Raw genomic sequence first — 17,814 nt, forward strand, 5'->3', positions numbered from 1 at the left:
ATTTTAGTTCCTGCTTTTTCATTTGATTATATTCAAAGCAGTTCAAAGTGAGGTCTATTAGAAAGCAATCCTAAACATGTCTACTCAGAATCTTATTCAGGTTTATTCCACTGGACTTGCTTCCAGGAAAGTGTTCTTAGGATTTCACAGTGACACACCTATTGGTGAGGAAATGTGGAATGAACTGAGTATGTTTCACCTTGAGAGGAGATGACTGAGAGGTGTTAGGCTTTATCTAACATTTAATAGAAATAGGGTGGGTTACTTGAACATGTACAGGTTAATATGTAAGCATTTTGTGGGAACAGTGTGAATATCTTGATCAAGCTGGGGTAATAAGTAGCCAAATAGATAGGATAAATGGGTTAGCATGACACACTAAAATAATTAATGAAGAAGCTGCTAGAGATTTAAGGCATGGAGGGAGGGGAGATATATGATATGTGAAATTTAAAATTTGAATTGCAGTCAGAATAAATGACTTCACTGGAAGGGGAAGGGTTGAAGGAGGTAAGCTTTGACCTACCGGCCTGGCTCTGCCATTAGGCAAACTAGGCAGTTGCCTAGGGTGCCAGTCTTCTGGGGGTGCCAAATTGGGCACCCCCATGTGACTCAGTTATGCTAACAGTGAAGGGGGGGGGAGGGAACCAGAAGTTAACCTTGCCTAGGTTGCCAGACAGTCTAGGGCATTGCAGGTTCTGATATAACATATCTTTGAGCTACCACCAAGAACTGTGCCCTCCCCACACATCCCCCCTCATGTCTTCAGAACTTTCTCATTACAGAGTTACCAGCCTGAGGCAACCAGGAGCGGAATTCTAGCTGAAGCTCTTTTGCATATTAGGCCACACACCCCTGATGTAGCCAATCCTACAAGAGCTAAGCTAGAGGCAAAATATTCATTTTCTCAATGAATAAATAAAATTTTAAAATTACTAAATAATAAAATCTGATTTTCAAAAAACAGACAAGAATATTATGATTCTTGTCTGGTATCACCCTCAAACTTTCTCCCCAAATTCTGCTCTCCCCAGGTATCAGATTCATATATTCAGAAATTACCTTCTTCAACCCTAGGCAACATATAAAGTTGTAGATAGCTAAATAAATAAGAGCTGATTTTCAAAACCTGTCAAGGACATTTTGGTTCCTGTTATTATAGACCACAGAAAATATGCAGGATTTGCAGTACTCACCGACAGCTTTAAAAGGGAACTCTGTATTACAAAAGAAAGATATTCTGTCATGCTTTTGGAAATCTCGTATACATCTATATTTGTTCAGATTAGCGTGCAAGGAATAAGCACTTGCTCTTTTCAAGAGAATGCACCCAAGTGATTCATTTAAAACCAAAAGTCAAGGACTTGGATTGTTATAAGAAGACCCAGACAGTGGGCTTTTCTTCCAGAAGCACTCACTAGTACGGAGTAACAGCACATTTTGATGCCCTTCCCAAATCCTGACAGAGACATTGGTAGAAAATCACTGCATATTACCTAATATATGAGTACCAGCACAATTTCTTTTCACAAAACAAACACTGACCAAACCAAAAGCACTAGACCACCAGGAAGAGATGAGATTTCCACAAACATCATAGTTCTCAGCTTGCAGTCCCTCGCCTATGTTCCACTTATTTACAGAGCAGGGGAAAAGGAACAACTCATGAAGGAGTCCCATTCTATCATATTTTTTTGCTAGTAGGTGGAGACTCTTTTGTTTGGCATTCCCTCACTGATCCTCCTTATCGGTCATGGGGGGTTTTTTTAAATCATTTTGAATTAGGTGTTCATGTTTTGAAAGTTATTTTTTGATTGCTCACAATCTTGGTGACCCTAAGATACAATTAAGACTGTAGAAAAATGTAGAGCAGTAATCTTTGATGGGGTAGAAAATCCAAGGGCGCTGGAAAACAGAACAACTTCTCTTGGTGCCTAAGAAACTGCAAATCTGGCACCAGCTGAGTCTATGTGGAGAAATTGTCATTTCTTGGTGTCACTGCAGACTCTGACACTCACTCATCTCACTTCTGACAGTGAGGCTATACAAATGATCTTAACCACAAGGACAGCTTGTGTAGAATGTAACCCTGGCCTGTAACCACGTTAAATCTGGAAAAGCTTGTCTTGACTTTATACATATGGGAGAAGTTCAGCCCAAATTTAATCAGTGGGTAGCCAAATCACGTTTCACAAGATGGAGCTAAAAATCATGTCCATAGGCATTTGCAAACTTTCACAATCAGTCAAACCCGGAGGAGGAGGAGGTGAAGATTGGATTTATACCTTGCCCTTTGCTAGTCAAAGGACTCTCAGAGCAGTTTACAAATCTCCTTTCCTTTTCCCTCCCCAAAACAGACATCCTGTGAGGCAGGTGGAGCTGAGAGAGCTCTCCCAGAACTGCTCTTGAGCAGAACAGCCTTAAGAGAACTTGTGGCTGACCCAAGGTATGTGGAGGAGTGGGGAAGCAAAGAGTCTGTGCACTTAACCTCTACCCTAATCTGGCAAGGGGACAACAACAAAAAGCCTGTGAAAGAACATCCTTTTGCACAATTGAAACTACAAAATTTAACATGACTGATAATATTTATTGAGAATTCTTAGAATCTTAGCTCAAACTATTTTGATTTTTTTAGGTAGTAGCACAGGAGATCTCCAAACGGGTTATAAAAGCTCCTTTCATATGGGGTATTTTACCCACATCATAAGGCAAATTTCACATCTCTTAAGAATAAAACACTGTCCTCCCATTGTTAATAAAGGTTTAATTTAAACCCTCTGTGCTCTGATCCAGTCATTCTGTTTTTGTCTTGAGTTGCATGAAACTTTAAAAACAGTTTGTCTTCTTAAGCCTAAGTGGGTTAACAGGCCCAGCACATGGAGTTCTGCCACCAAGGCAGAACTTCAATGTGCGCCCCCTCAGTTGAAACTTGAGTGCGCGCTTTGTGTGCGTGCAAGCCATGATGACGTCACTGTGACATCATCATGCTGGGCACTCAGTGCTACTCTTTCGGCTCTGAGGAATCAGGGAGAAATCCTCTGATCCCTCAAAGCCAAAGGAACATGCTGCCTTCCCCTTCCCCTGTGCCCTCAGAGGATGCGAGGGGAGGGAAACCCCACTCTTTCGGCTCTGAGGGATCAGGGAGATATCCTCTGATCCCTTAAAGCCAAAGGAGTACATCACCTTTCCCTTCTCCTGGACCATCAGATGACACAAGGGGAGGGAAACGCAGCTCTTTTGGCACTGAGGGATCAGGGAGAAATCCCCTGATCCCTCAAAACCGAAGGAGCATGCTGCCTTTCCCTTCCCCTGTGCCCTCAGAGGAGGGGAGGGGAGGGAAACTCCACTCTTTTAGCTTTGAGGGATCAGGGGAAAATCCTCTGATTCCTCAAAGCCAAAGGAGCACACCACCTTTCCTTTCCCCTGCACCCTCAGAGGATGTGAGGGGAGGGAAACACCGCTCTTTCGGCTCTGAGGGATCAGGAGAAAATCCTCTAATCCCTCAGCCAAAGGAACACGCTGCTTTTCCCTTCCCCTGCGCCCTCAGAGGACATGAGGGAAGGGAAATGCCACTCTTTCAGCTCTGAGGGATTGGGGAGAAATCCTCTGATCCTTCAAAGCGGAAGGAACACGTCACCTTTCCCTTTCCCTGCACCCTCAGAGGATGCGAAGGGAGGGAAATGCCGCTCTTTCAGCTCTGAGGGATCAGGGGAAAATCCTCTGATCTCTCAAAGCTGAAGGAACATGCTGCCTTTCCCTTCCCCTGCGCTCTCAGAGGATGCAAGGGGAAGTAAACGCTGCTCTTTTCTGAGGGATCGGTTCCTTCAGAGCCAAAAGAGCGGTGGAGGCTCAGGGATGGTGCGAGCGGGGAGGAGGCGCCCGCTCTTGCTGAGAGCTGGCGTCCTAGGCAATCGCCTAGTTCATTGACTCCCATGCACCGGTTCTGTGGGTTAAGTGACCAAAGACAAACAGAAATGCCCTTTGCAGTTGTTTCTGTGAAATGGCATAATCAGCACATGGTTAGCACTTGGATTATGGAATTCTTCACCATATGGTAATTTCATTTTCTCTGAATGATCTCTGAGGAGCCCTTTAGTGCCATAAAAACATTTGCCTGCCATCCCCCATAAAAATATTAAAAAGGTAAAGGTTGTCCCCTGTGCAAGCACCAGTCGTTTCCGACTCTGGGGTGACGTTGCTTTCACAACATTTTCACAGCAGACTTTTTATGGGGTGGTTTGCCATTACCTTCCCCAGTCATCTACACTTTCCCCCCAGCAAGCTGGGTATTCATTTTACCAACCTCGGAAGGATGGAAGGCTGAGTCAACCTAGAGCTGGCTACCTGCACCCAGCTTTCGTTGGGATCCAACTCAGGTAGTGAGCAGGGAGCTCAGACTGCAGTACTGCAGCTTTACCACTCTGTGCCAAATCCTCCAATATACTTTAACTGGAGATTTTCATGTTCTTTCTTAAAGAGCTCTATTTTTTTCCCTATATTGAACTGAACTCTTGAGGGTTAGGAATGCAGATCCCCGGGAATTATTTATTGAGTTTATGTGACTAAATTACACCAGTTTGGTGCAGTAGTTAAGTGTGCAGACTCTTATCTGGGAGAACCAGGTTTGATTCCCACTCCTCCACTTGCAGCTGCTGGAATGGTCTTGGGTTAGCCATAGCTATCACAAGAGTTGTCCTTGAAAGGGCAGCTGCTGTGAGAGCCCTCCCAGCCCTACCCACCTCACAGGGTGTCTGTTGCGGGAGAGGAAGATAAAGAAGATTGTGAGTCACTCTGAGACTTTGATTCAGAGAAAAGGGTGGAGTATAAATCTAAGTGGTTAAAGGTGCTGCATATCTGTATTCTGGATATTTGTATTCTGCAATCCTTAGGTGCTTTCTTTCCCTACTTGAAATAGATTGGTGCCGTTTTTATCATCTGAGCCTGTAGGAAGGAATGCTTCAGGTATGTTTACAGGGAAATTATACACAGCACTGTAGTGGGAGAAAGTGCCATCAATAGCTGACTTAATCCTGAAAGAGTTTTCAAGGGAATAGACAATAGAGACCTTTTGCGGTTGCCTGACTCTGCATAGAATTCTAGACTGCCTTGGTGATCTCCCATCCAATTACTAACCAGGGCCAACTCTTATTAGCTTCTGAGATTTGATGAGATTAGAGTTGCCTGGGCCATCCTGGGCCATACAACTTTAATCCAGTCTAAACCTACTGAATTCTGTGGTCTTAGAATGGAGTAGGTCTGAATAGGATTGTAGTCTTGGGCTGGCTTCAGACCAGCAGCTTGGGGTTGCAGCCTTCCAGCTCAGACAAAAGCCAGCACAGTTTGAGGTGCCCTGGGGGCTCAGATGGTGCATGCCCAGCTATCAGGAGAGGAATGGGCTGCGTGCACCACAGAGAAGCAGTCACACCACTTGTCCACTTGGGAGGCATTCCTTGGTGTGTCCTGGCGGTTCAGATGCCTGAGAAAAGCAACAGGGAAGCACTTCAGAGATATGCCACCAGTTAGTACCTGGTGGCTTTTTGAAGCAGCAGAGAGGCAGCAGACAATGGGCGTTTTCGCACTGACCTTCAAGTGGCGCGACCACCCTCTTCACACCGGAGGATCTGCCCGGATTTCGCACAAGAAGTGCCGGCGCACCCAAAAGAGCCGGCTACTTCCGTCGCGAAACCCGCTCAAACGTTTTCCTGCTTCTTGGTGGTTTCTGTTTGAGCGGGTTTCGCGACGGAAGTAGCCGGCTCTTTTGGGTGCGCCGGCGCTTCTTGTGCGAAATCTGGGCAGATCCTCCGGTGTGAAGAGGGTGGTCGCGCTACTTGAAGGTCAGTGCGAAAACGCCCAATGAGGTAAGGGTGGGAGTTGGGTTGCCTATCCCCAGGTTGAAAAGCAATAATCAACAATGGGATTATAGTAGAGATACATTACAAAAAACAAATGAACTGTGATTTAAATAGGCTACCATACTTTTTTACTTAAGGACTTACATACTTTTTTTTTCTTTTTTACCCAAGGATTTGCATACTTTTAAAATATAAAACTACTTTTAAATTGACAAATATCTTTGATACAAAAATCCACGAACAACCATAAGAAACATTTAAACCATTTCAATGGAGCCCATAGTAATTTTAGTGGTACAGCATACAAGTAACTAGTTACAATAGGCACATTTTGTGCTGTCACTTCATCAGTATTCTAAAAGTCCTTGTCTTGTTGAGCTGTATATGATGAAGGAGTAAGCCAGCTTCTTTTACTCACAGCATGTGCAAAGTCTTCCAATTTATTGCTGGCTACATTTGTCAATTTAAAAGTAGTTTTATATTTTAAAATTATGTAAATCCCTAAGTAAAAAAGAAAAAAGTATGTAAATGCTTAAGTAAAAAAGTATGATAACCTATTTAAATTGATTGATTGACTGATTGATTTGATTTATATCCTGCCTTCCCCGCCGAAGCAGGCTCAGGGCGGTTTACTCTTGGAGGCCACAAGATCAACAATAAAACAAGATAAAACATAAGTGTATCATAAATAAAACATATAAAACAGTTACATAAAATAGTAATAGGTGCTGTTGATCTCATATTAAAATATAATGGTGTGTTAAAGATGGCGGATACTGCCAAGTATATTGATGTTAAAATTTTGTTATTCAGTTACTTCTGCTGGATGTCCTTTGAAAAGAGGTCCCCAGTCACACTGTGATGTTTGAGGTGGGCCAGTGGATTTGTTTCTGCTGTCCTGTTGATATAGATTTGTTGTTTGTAATGTATCCCCAGGTGGTGGCAGGGGATTCCCCGGTTTAGAGGCCCTCCTGCCCCTGCTTCAGGGTTATCAAAAAGTGGGGGGGAGGGAAATGTCCGCTGAGCACTCCATTATTCCCTATGGAGACCAATTCCCATAGGGTACAATGGAGAATTGATCTGTGAGTATCTGGGGCTCTGGTCGGGGCTCGTTTTTTTAGGTAGAGGCACCAGATTTTCAGCATAGCATTTGGTGCATCACCTCAAAACACCCTCCAAGAATCAGGGGATCTAATTCTATGAGCCCTCAAAGAAGGTGACCTATCTTTCATTATTTCCAATGGCGAGAAGGCATCTAAAAGGTGTGCAGTTCCTTTAAACATGATTGCCATAACTCCCTTTGGAGTTCAGTTATGCTTGTCATAACCTTGCTCCTGGTTCCACCCCAGTGTCTCCTGGCTCCACCCGCAAAGTCCCCAGATATTTCTTGAAATTGAACTGGCAACCCTAGCATAAGCAAGGGGAACCCCAGATATGTGCGTATAAATGTGCCATTTTTATCTGAATTTGGGGTGCCTGTGTTGCCCCAAACTGCCCATCTGAATCCAGCCTTGGAGGGCAGTCTTTAACAGATTTACATCTTTACATACGTTACATACTTTTAATTCTGCTTAAAATACCACTGAAAACTGTTGAGTCTTAATTATGAGCTCAGGGTCCAAATAATAATAACAACAGCAATCTTCTTCTTCTTTTGTTACTGGGGTTCTCTGTTGTTACACAGCAGCTGCATATAATGTTAAAGATCAGAAGGAGCCCTTGGCACTCTGCTGTGGAGGAAGGAGGAGCAGGGAACATGATTCGGGGCAAGGAAACTCATTCCTAAAGTGCCAAAAAGTGACATCTGTTTTGGACTTCATATGATATATAAACTCAGACTTTTTAACAACAACAACAACATTGTGATTCTTCCCATAAAGAGGGTTTTCAAACTCAGACTCACTGTCTTAATCCCAGGCCTCAGATTCAGTGGGAGCTCACAGGAGCGCAACTCCTGAACCTTTCTGAGAGTTCCATCTCCTCCTCCTGAGAGTTCCACCTCCTTGTCCATTGAATAGTAGGTGCAGCTGCCTAACATTCCTTGGATGAGCTCCACCACCTATTTTTCTACAAAATGACCCCTGCTTAATCCTGACTGGTTCCTGGATGCCACTCGCCTTCTACTAACCAACTAACCAACTACAGAAAAGGATGGATGGAAGGATAGATGGAAGGATGGGTGGATGGAAAGAAGGATAGATGGAAGGATGGATGGATGGAAAGGAGGATAGATGGAAGGATAGATGGATGGAGATAGTATCATGCCAGAGGTAACCCATTACATTACAAAAACATTGCAAATGACATTTAAAACACCAAAAAAAGGCAGCTTTACCTCTTCACTTGCTTTTAAGCAAAGGAGAAAGAGGAAAAGAACGGCAACCAGAACAATCTGTTTCATCTTGCCTTCTCTCTGATGTCTTTCAAGTCTGATCTCAACTTTTTGATGACTGAGGTACCTTCTGGTGCTCTATTTATACTGTTTGTCTTATTCTGAAATCTCAAGCCTGGTTGGGCTGGTTACCTCCCTTGTCAAGGAGATCCGTCCTTGTTGTCAGTGAGAAGAAATCACATGGCCATCATTACATGTAATGGGATAACTGAATGGCAATGGATCAAATGTTCCCAAAGAGTAGATTGTTTTGTTTTTCCTAAACTGAGAGTTATAGTATTTTTTTTTCAGACATGTGTAATGAGGCATAGGCCAACACACCTGGAAGTCAGAAAAAACAAGTCCCATAATTAGTTTTCTAGATAAACATTTTCCAGTACAGTTACACAGCAGCACTCTGTAAAAATGTCAGCAGCAAAAGGCCCAGGCCAAGGTGTCACAGAAGAGGTGAAGTGCCAGACAACTGTGGAAACGTGGCAGATTACTGATGGTGGTCCTTTTTTTGCAGGATGCTGGCTACAGCACTGTTAAGTACTGGGTTCGAAGAATGAGGATGCCAGGATGTGGTGAATTCAGCCCTTTAATAAGTTATTCAGCATATCGAGATAAGAAACAGAACTGGCTAGCAGGGCCAACGGCCCTGCTTATATGCATGCAAATGGCCCCACCCAAAAACCCCTTAAACACTCTATAGGTTAACTGCTGGCCCAATGATCCATGATAGACCACCTTCTTGCATCCCGGTGGCTATTGGTCTTGGGTCTCAAGCTCAGCCATGTTTCTGCTGGCCCTAAGGCCAACTCCAGTCCAATACATAACAAGCACAGTACAGCCTCAGAAGCCCTAGCATTGCCTGCAACACAGCTAGCTCATCTCTCCATGCACTGAGACTGGAATTGTAGGGGAAAACCAGTTGTAGGCAGATCTTTTTTGTAGCAAGAACTCCTTCCTCAAAGAATTGACAGGGCTCTTAGTGCATGGCCTACTGTAAGCTCCAGGAGGATTGGCTACATCAGGGATGTGCAGCCTTATATGCAAAGGAGTTCCTACTATGAAAAAAGCCCTGATTGTAGGCAGAAAAGAAAATTTGAGTGCCAGCTCCTGTCTATTACCTTTGCTAGAATGATTTTGTGACAGAGAAGTAACCTCAGGGCTTTGAATGACAATTACTAGAGACAGAAAAAATGTGGCCATTTGTCCAGAATTAAGGTCATTTTTACACACCTGTGTGTTGAGTGGGAGTACATCTTTCTTCACAGTGCCATGATAGAGTCATTCAAGAAGCTTTATTTAATAGAGTCCAGCCAGACTTTGATGGGATTTGGGGTAGTTCAGATTCCCTGCCCCACCCTCCTTTTCCTTCTTTTTAATTAATTTCAGCTATCCCAGTATGAAGAACAGCAGTGACACTTCAAGATATTTCTCAATGTGCAATCCTTCAGATTTCACATTGTGGGTTGATTAGCCCAAGTTACTGGCTAATCTATGTCTGGCATTGCATTCTTCAATATATATCGGATAATTATATGGAACGTGCATTTCATCCATTAGCTTTTTCAGTATACTGATTCATGTTAGCAGTGTAGCTCTGTCTAGCCTTGAAAGGGTCAGGCTAATGTTCATAGAATTGTGAACTGGTATTTGTTTGTTTGTTTATTCAGACCATATATTTCTCCCCAGTGGGTTACATCCTTCTCTCCTCCATTTTATCCTCAAAACAACCTTGCGATGTAGGTTAGCCAGAGAGAGCGTGAGTGACCAAAGGTCACCCAGTGAACTTCCATGGAAGAGTTTTATTTATTTATTTGGGATTTATATCCCGCCCTTCCCACAAATGGCTCAGGGCGGTGAGTGAGGATTCAAACCAGGGTATTCTAAATACTACTCCAATACTTGTAACTGCTACACCACACTAGCCTTCACAGCACACTGGCTCACATTAATTAAATTAAACATGGTTTTCTCAAGACAGAGGGAGAACTGACTGCATACAAGTGGAGATTATGAAAAGATTTTTTAAAAAAGGTTTTATATGTTGGCGTGAACTACTCAGCATGCCTGGACACTGGGGAGCGCTACATCACTTTAAGTATGTACAGATGCATCTGTCACTGCTGTCCTTGAACGAGATGCCTCTCTTTGTTTTTACCTGGGAGTTGCCCTCTGACCCTCCACTCTTTCTCTCTCTTTGTCCTCTTACTAACCGCACAAGGCCTTCCATGGAGACTTATGTCTCTGCAGGCCTCATACTCCCACACTCATGATGCTGGATTAGCTGACCATTTGTGATTGGGAAAGTAATCTTTAGATTAGGCTTCTTTCTTTTCTTTTGACTGCAAGCTGAATGTGAACGGGAGCTACTTGAATAAACATAAGTTTACCCTTATTTGCAGCACACTTCTTGGGATTTTTTTTTTTTACTTCACTCAGTACCACCCATCTAAGATTGGGTAAACTCTGCTTTATTAACCAAATATCCCAATATTACATACCATAAGGATAAAACACTGTCCTTGCACAGTTAGGGAAGCCTAAATCTAGGCTTTCCAAAATCCATTTTGATTTGTTTTGTCATTGTTGTTTTTGTGCTTTATCCTTTAGGTATATGAAACATTTAAAAAATGCATTTGCCTTCATAAGCCAAATGAAGCTTACAGAGCCTGTATTAAGGGTACCTATGAAGCAACCTCTCCTAACAGCAGAAATCCCAGAATCATAGTGAAACAAAAGGTCCATGTCAGAAGATGGCTGCTCTACTGCTGACTGCTCCACTAGAGGGCAGCATTTCCAGACCAAGATCCTGTATTCAGGTGAAAACAATACATCACACGTTTTTGGATAATAAATGAAATGTTTTAGTAGGCTGACATCAGTATCGCAGAAACGTGCCATGATTCAAGAAGAGATCTAACAGTCCACTGAAAAACACAATAACTATTGACTTCAGGTTGCTACTGTTTGGTCATTCTTAATGTAGTTATGGTGGAAAGATCAAATATTAAAAAAAACCCAATGTTGACATTGACTGACGTAATTACTCTTGATTATTGGTAATTATATTCCTTTGTTCCTTGTGATGCACATTTTTTGCACAGTTGAGTAGTCACTCGAACAGCAGTAAATGTTTGTGTGTGCTAAATAATAAATGTTTCTGAGTCCAGAGTTTCTTCAGTAATTAAGAGTCATATTAGCTGTTGCTTACCCTCTTTGAGGATCAACTCTGTTACCTATATTCAGGGCTTTTTCTGCAGCAGGAACTCCTTTGCATATTAAACCACATACCCCTGATATAGCCAGTCCTCCAAGAGCTTACAGTAGGCCCTGTACTAAGAGTCCTGTAAGCTCTTGAAGGATTGGCTACATCTAGGGTGTGTGGCCTAATATGCAAAGGAGTTCCTGCTTTAAAAAAAACCCTGCCTACATTGGTGGTGGCACAAAATGCAATCAAGTTGCAACCAACTTATGGCAACCTCACAAGGTTCTCAAGGCAAGAGACTAACATAGGTGGTTTGCCATTCACTGCCTCTATGTAGCCACCCTGGACTTCCTGGGTGTTCTTCCATCCAAGTACTAACCAGCACTGACCCTAATTAGCTTCTGAGGAGAGGATATAGATAACCCATATTACATGAAGCTTTTTCTCCCCAGTAAAATAACTGTTAAGCATTTACCATTTTAATACTGTTCCATCAGGATTTCTGCAGAACATACTGTGGTAATCTTTATTAAAATATTGCATAGGGTGTACTGAACAGATTTAAACCCCTGATGAATGCCTCATGGCCGAAGCCCATTTGATATGGTTTTCAAGTATTCTGTGTTATTTATAACTATGCCTGTCAGAGGAAAGATGTAAGAGCATTTCATATAATAATAATAATTTATTTGTATTTGTATCCCGCCCTCCCCGCCGAAGCAGGCTCAGGGCAGCTCACAGACATGGAAGTACCATGATTACATTTAATACATTATACGGTAAAATACATTAAAATACATTAAATAATCAATTAATAAATAATTAGTTAAAACCATTACAGTTAAGGTGCTACAATGTGAACATATTAGATGTATATCAGATGGCTAGGTGTCATTTCAGGATTCAATCTTGTAGGCCATTTGAAAAAGGCTAGTTTTGCAGACCCTACGGAATTGATTATAGTCCCGGAGGGCTCGAACCTTCGCTGGTAGTTAGTTCCACCAATGAGGAGCCGTTACTGAGAAGGCCTGCTCCCAAGTTGTTTTCAATTTGGCCTCCCTTGGTCCAGGGATTTTTAAAAGATTTTGGGAGCTAGATCTTAGTGCTCTCTGGGGGATATACGGAGAGAGGCGGTCCCTAAGGTAGACAGGTCCTCGGCCATATAGGGCTTTAAAGGTAATAACCAGCACCTTGTAACGAACTCAGAACACAATTGGCAGCCAATGCAGCTCCTGCAACCTAGGCTGCGCGTGCTCCCACCGAGGTAGTCCTACTAGCAGCCTGGCTGCCGTATTCTGCACCAGCTGCAGTTTCCGAGTTTGGTACAGGGGCAGCCCCATGTAGAGGGCATTACAGTAGTCCAACCTTGAGGTAACCGTTGCATGGATCACTGTTGCCAGGTCGCCGCGTTCCAGGAAAGGGGTCAGCTGCTTCGCCCTCCTAAGATGGAAAAAGGCGGCTTTGGCAGTGGCAGCTATCTGTGCCTCCATTGTCAAGGAAGGTTCCAGAAGCACTCCCAAGCTTTTGACCCTGCGCACTGGTATCAGCGACGCACCGTCAAAAGCTGGTAGGAAGATCTCCTCCCCTGGCCCACCGCGGCCCATGCAAAGAACCTCTGTCTTCGTTGGATTCAACTTCAGCCCACTTGACTTGATCCACCCTGCCACGGCTTGCAACGCTTGGTCCAGATTTTCAGGGACGTCTCCAGTCCGGCCGCCCATCAATAGATAGAGCTGGGTGTCATCAGCGTACTGGTGACAACCCAGTCCATACCTTTGGGCAATCTGGGCAAGAGGGCGCATAAAGATGTTAAACAGCATCAGGGAGAGAACTGCCCCCTGGGGCACCCCACAATTAAGTAGGTGCCTCTGGGACACCTCTCCCCCAATTGCCACCCTTTGTCCCCGACCTTCAAGGAAGGAGGAGAGCCACTGTAAGGCTAGCCCTCGAATTCCTACATCAGCGAGGCGGCGGGTCAGCAGCTGATGGTCGACCATATCGAACGCCGCCAATAGGTCTAACAACAGCAATACCGCCGAGCCGCCTCGGTCCAGATGCCGCCGGAGGGCATCCATGAGAGCGACCAGCACTGTCTCCATCCCGGGCGGAAGCCAGACTGGAATGGATCTAAGGTGGAAGTGTCATCCAAGAAGCCCTGTAACTGCAACACCACAGCCCTCTCGATAATTTTGCCCAAAAAGGGCAAATTTGACACCGGCCGATAATGAGCCAATTTGGCTGGGTCAGATGTAGCTTTTTTCAAGAGAGGGTGGACCATTGCCTCCTTCAGGGGCGTTGGAAAAAAGCCCTCTGAAAGAGATCTATTTATGATGTCCCGTATAGGACATCTTAGCTCCTCCCGGCAGGCCTTAATTAGCCAGGAGGGGCACGGGTCCAGATCACAAATAGTCGGGCATGCAGTGACAAGGATTCTGTCGACTTCCTCCAAGCTGAGTGGGTCGAAGTGGTCCAGGGTCAAACCAGAAGACACGCACGGGGCCTCGAGTTCACTTACTGTATCTAATATGGCAGGGCAATCGTGGCGGAGCGACTGGACCTTGTCTGCAAAAAAATTCACAGCCAATCTCCAATTCCTTAACATTTGGTTTGCCTTGTGGCAATATAGTAAGGTTCCGAATTACCCTAAATAATTGTGCCGGGTGCGAATTTGCAGATGCAATCTTAGCCGCAAAGTATCTTTTCTTTGTGGCCTTGACTGCCATCTCATAGGACCTCATAAACTCCCTATACGATGTTCTAGACGCTTCGTTGCGAGTGCACCGCCATTGCCTCTCTAGCCATCTAAGACCTTGTTTTAGCTGGCGTAACTCCGGGGTGTACCACGGAGCCAGCCTAGTCCGAGGTCGCAGAGGGCATCGTGGTGCGATCTCATCAATGGCCCTAGAGAGCTGGCTATTCCAGGTCTCGACCAGGCCATCAAGGGGATCGCCAGAGGGCCAGGGATCCCGCAGTGCTGTCTGGAACCGTTCCGGGTCCATCTGGCTCCGCGGGCGAGCCATAATAGGCTCATCGCCTAAACAGGTTTGGAGTGGTGTGTCTAAACGAGCCTTAAGGGCAAGGTGGTCCGACCATGGCACCACTTCAGTGGTTATGTCGTCCACCATAACCTTGGCCGCAAAGATCAAGTCTAACATGTGTCCGGCCTGGTGGGTGGGGGCTGTAACCAATTGAGAGAGTCCTAGTGCCGCCATGGATGACACCAGATCCGTCTCCTGACTAGAGGCCGGGTCATTAGCATGGACATTGAAGTCACCCAGGATTATCAACCTTGGGTGCTCCAACGCCCAGCCTGTCGCCGCCTCGAGTAGGGACAGTAAGGCGCTGGCTGGTGTGTCAGGTATATGGTATACCAGCCAGACCGCCAACCCCTCTCCGGCCTCCCACGCCAAACCGGCACATTCAATACCCTCGATCCTTGGGGCCGGGAGTGCCCTAAAGGAGTAAGCCTCCCGTATGAACAACGCCACTCCTCCCCCCGCCCACTAGTCCGTGATTGGTGAAAGACCGAATAACCCGGTGAGAGGGCCACTGTGTCACCCTCTCGAACCCAGGTTTCGGTCACGCAAGCCAGGTCCATGTCCTGTTCGAGTAGAAACTCTCAAAGGACTGAAGTCTTATTATTAATGGACCTGGCATTGCATAACACCAATGACGGAGGCGAGTTATCTAACCTGACCCTACTACCTGTCACCGTTGGGATGGGATGCAGATTGTAGGGTGAGCGAGCACTGACTTGTCTCGGTCTCCCTCCATTGTATCGTCTGCTCCCACCGCCATACCTCCGCCTCCCCAGGAGCACTGGAATCCCTAGACCAGCCATTCCTCACTGGTAGTAGCCACTATCTTAACCATCACCTATACACAGCAATCAACAATACCTAATACCCTCCGACCCACTCTGCCCTACTAGTTCCCAACAATCAAATCACTCAAAAAACCCACCCCTCAATTCCTCTCATATATTAATTGGACATGTGAACAAGTGCAATGTTAATACAAAGGTTTTTTGTGCTAGGAGAAGGTACATATATATGTAACCAACAATTGTTGTATGTTGATGTATTTTTGAAATGTAATTTTGTGTGTGTGTGTGTGTTCACAGACAGATGCATTTTCTTTTAACATTTTGGGTTACTTAGTCCATTCTGGGTTGAAAATTTACTCCCCTCCATTTTTGTTTATTTTTGCTGCTTGCATTTGAGGTATTTTAGTGCATCAAGGCACACAAAGCAAGGCTTTTTCTTCTGAGGAAACACAATGGAACAGAGTTCCAGAACCTCTTCATGGAAACAGAATTCTCAAAAAATATTTAAAAATTAATGAAGGGCACCCGTATATTTCTCCTTCATCCCCCCCTTGAGATTTCCAGTGCCCTTTTTCCAGAAAAGAAAAAAAAAAGCCATGGGCATAGGTAGAGAACTCCTGTGCTGCACCTGTGCTGTGGTGGTTGGCTGTGACACAACTGTAGCACTGCTAGTTTCTTCCCTGAAAACCAAATTATATGGCAGCCAAAGGGGGGAAAGGTGCCCAGTCAGTGTTGCTGGGTGCTGCTGCTGTGGTGTCTGTGGCATTTTCACCACAGCGTACCATTCTGTCATTGATGCTAGGTGGGGACAGCATGATAGACAGGGCAGGCAGGACCACTGGGAGTCAAGTGTCAAGGGTGCCAAGCCAAATGTCCATCATTGGCAGAGGATGGAGAGGTCAACTGTCCATCACTGGTAGACGGTGGAGAGGCTTCTGAGAGAGGCAGGAAAAGGAGCCATGCTCCTCCCCTGGAGCACAGTCCTCCACAGAGCACAGTCCACAGAGCCAGGAACAAGGGTGTGACAAGCATAACTGAACTCCAAGAGAGTTCTGGCCATTACATTTAAAGGGACAGCACACCTCTTTAAATATCTTCCTTCTATAGGAAATAATGCAGGATAGGGGCACCTTCTTTTGGGGCTCATAAAATTGGACCCCCTGGTCCAATCATTTTGAAACTTAGGTGTACTTTGGGTAGAGGCACTAGATACTATACTGAAAATTTGGTGCCTCTACCTCAAAAAACAGCTCCCCCAGAGCCCCAGAAACCTCCAGATCAATTCCCCATTATACCCTATGAGAATCAATCTTTATTTATTTATTTATTTATTGCGTTCGACTTATATCCCGCCCTCTCCGCAAGCAGACTCAGGGCGGCTCACAACACCATATCCACACGATTAAAACAATAAAACATATAAAACCATAATTTACATTTTTCAGTTTTTAAAAACATATTACAATTTTTAAAACCATTATATAGTGCTGAATCCATACATTAAAGGCGGCATTAAATTTCCAAACAGTGATCGCCGGCATTCTGTGTGATGTCCGGTGGCAGCCGTCTTTTCGTCAAGCATCGAAGGCCTGCTTGAACAACTCGGTCTTACAGGCCCTGCGGAATCTTCACATAGGGAATAATGAAGTGCTCAGCAGACATTTCCCTCCCCCCCCACACACCCCGTTTCTGGTGAGTCTGAAGCGAGGGATTGGCCTCTCTACTCATGAGTTGTTGCCAACTTCTTCACAGCAACACAGACACATCATCCCAAGAGGAAGCCTTTCAATCGGCAACTGAAGCCTCCGGAGGTGCAAAGGCACATGGTCCTCTGGGGGCGGGGCTTCCCCCTGCCAGCCAGCTGACTGGGGGTGGGAAGGAGCCTGGGAAAGCAGAAGAACTCCCACTGGGACCTGGGGATTGGCAAGCCTATAGCTTACTCGTTTCACATTTACATACTTATATTCAACAGAATTTTTTGGGGGGAGGGCACATTGAACACAATTAAAATTGTCCCAGAAGACTAACACACTATACATATTTACCATTTCTCTTCTCTCATCCTACTACATCCACGTGCCCATTTATATGTACTAAGTTGAAGTCTATGTTTTGGAGCAACAGAGACCAATGTAGCAATTTGCTATTGTTCTCTTCAGTTTGGTTCAACCTGCACTGGGGAGTGGGCAGTGCAAAGGGAGTTTACTTCCCTTTAGGTATAGCTTTAGTTAAGGCCCATATAGTTCCAATTTTAGTGTATGTGCTGCCAAAGTGGATTTGAATGGATTGACTTCTTAAATTGCTTTTATTGGTTATGTACCATGAAAATATCTAAGGCCCATATCATAGCTAGGCATTCCTCTTCCTCCATTGCCCAGTGTGCTTTTCTTGAAATTAGCTTTCTATCTAGATTCCTGTTATCCAATAGAGAGAAGCAGGGGTAATTTTGTAGAAAAATAGGTGGTGGAGCTCATTAGCATAACTCATTAGCATATGCTGCCCCCCCACCAGCCAAAAACAACCCGATGTAAGAAAGGAGAGCCCTGGG

Source organism: Heteronotia binoei, chromosome 17 (assembly GCF_032191835.1).
Source record: "Heteronotia binoei isolate CCM8104 ecotype False Entrance Well chromosome 17, APGP_CSIRO_Hbin_v1, whole genome shotgun sequence".
Taxonomy (NCBI): domain Eukaryota; kingdom Metazoa; phylum Chordata; class Lepidosauria; order Squamata; family Gekkonidae; genus Heteronotia; species Heteronotia binoei.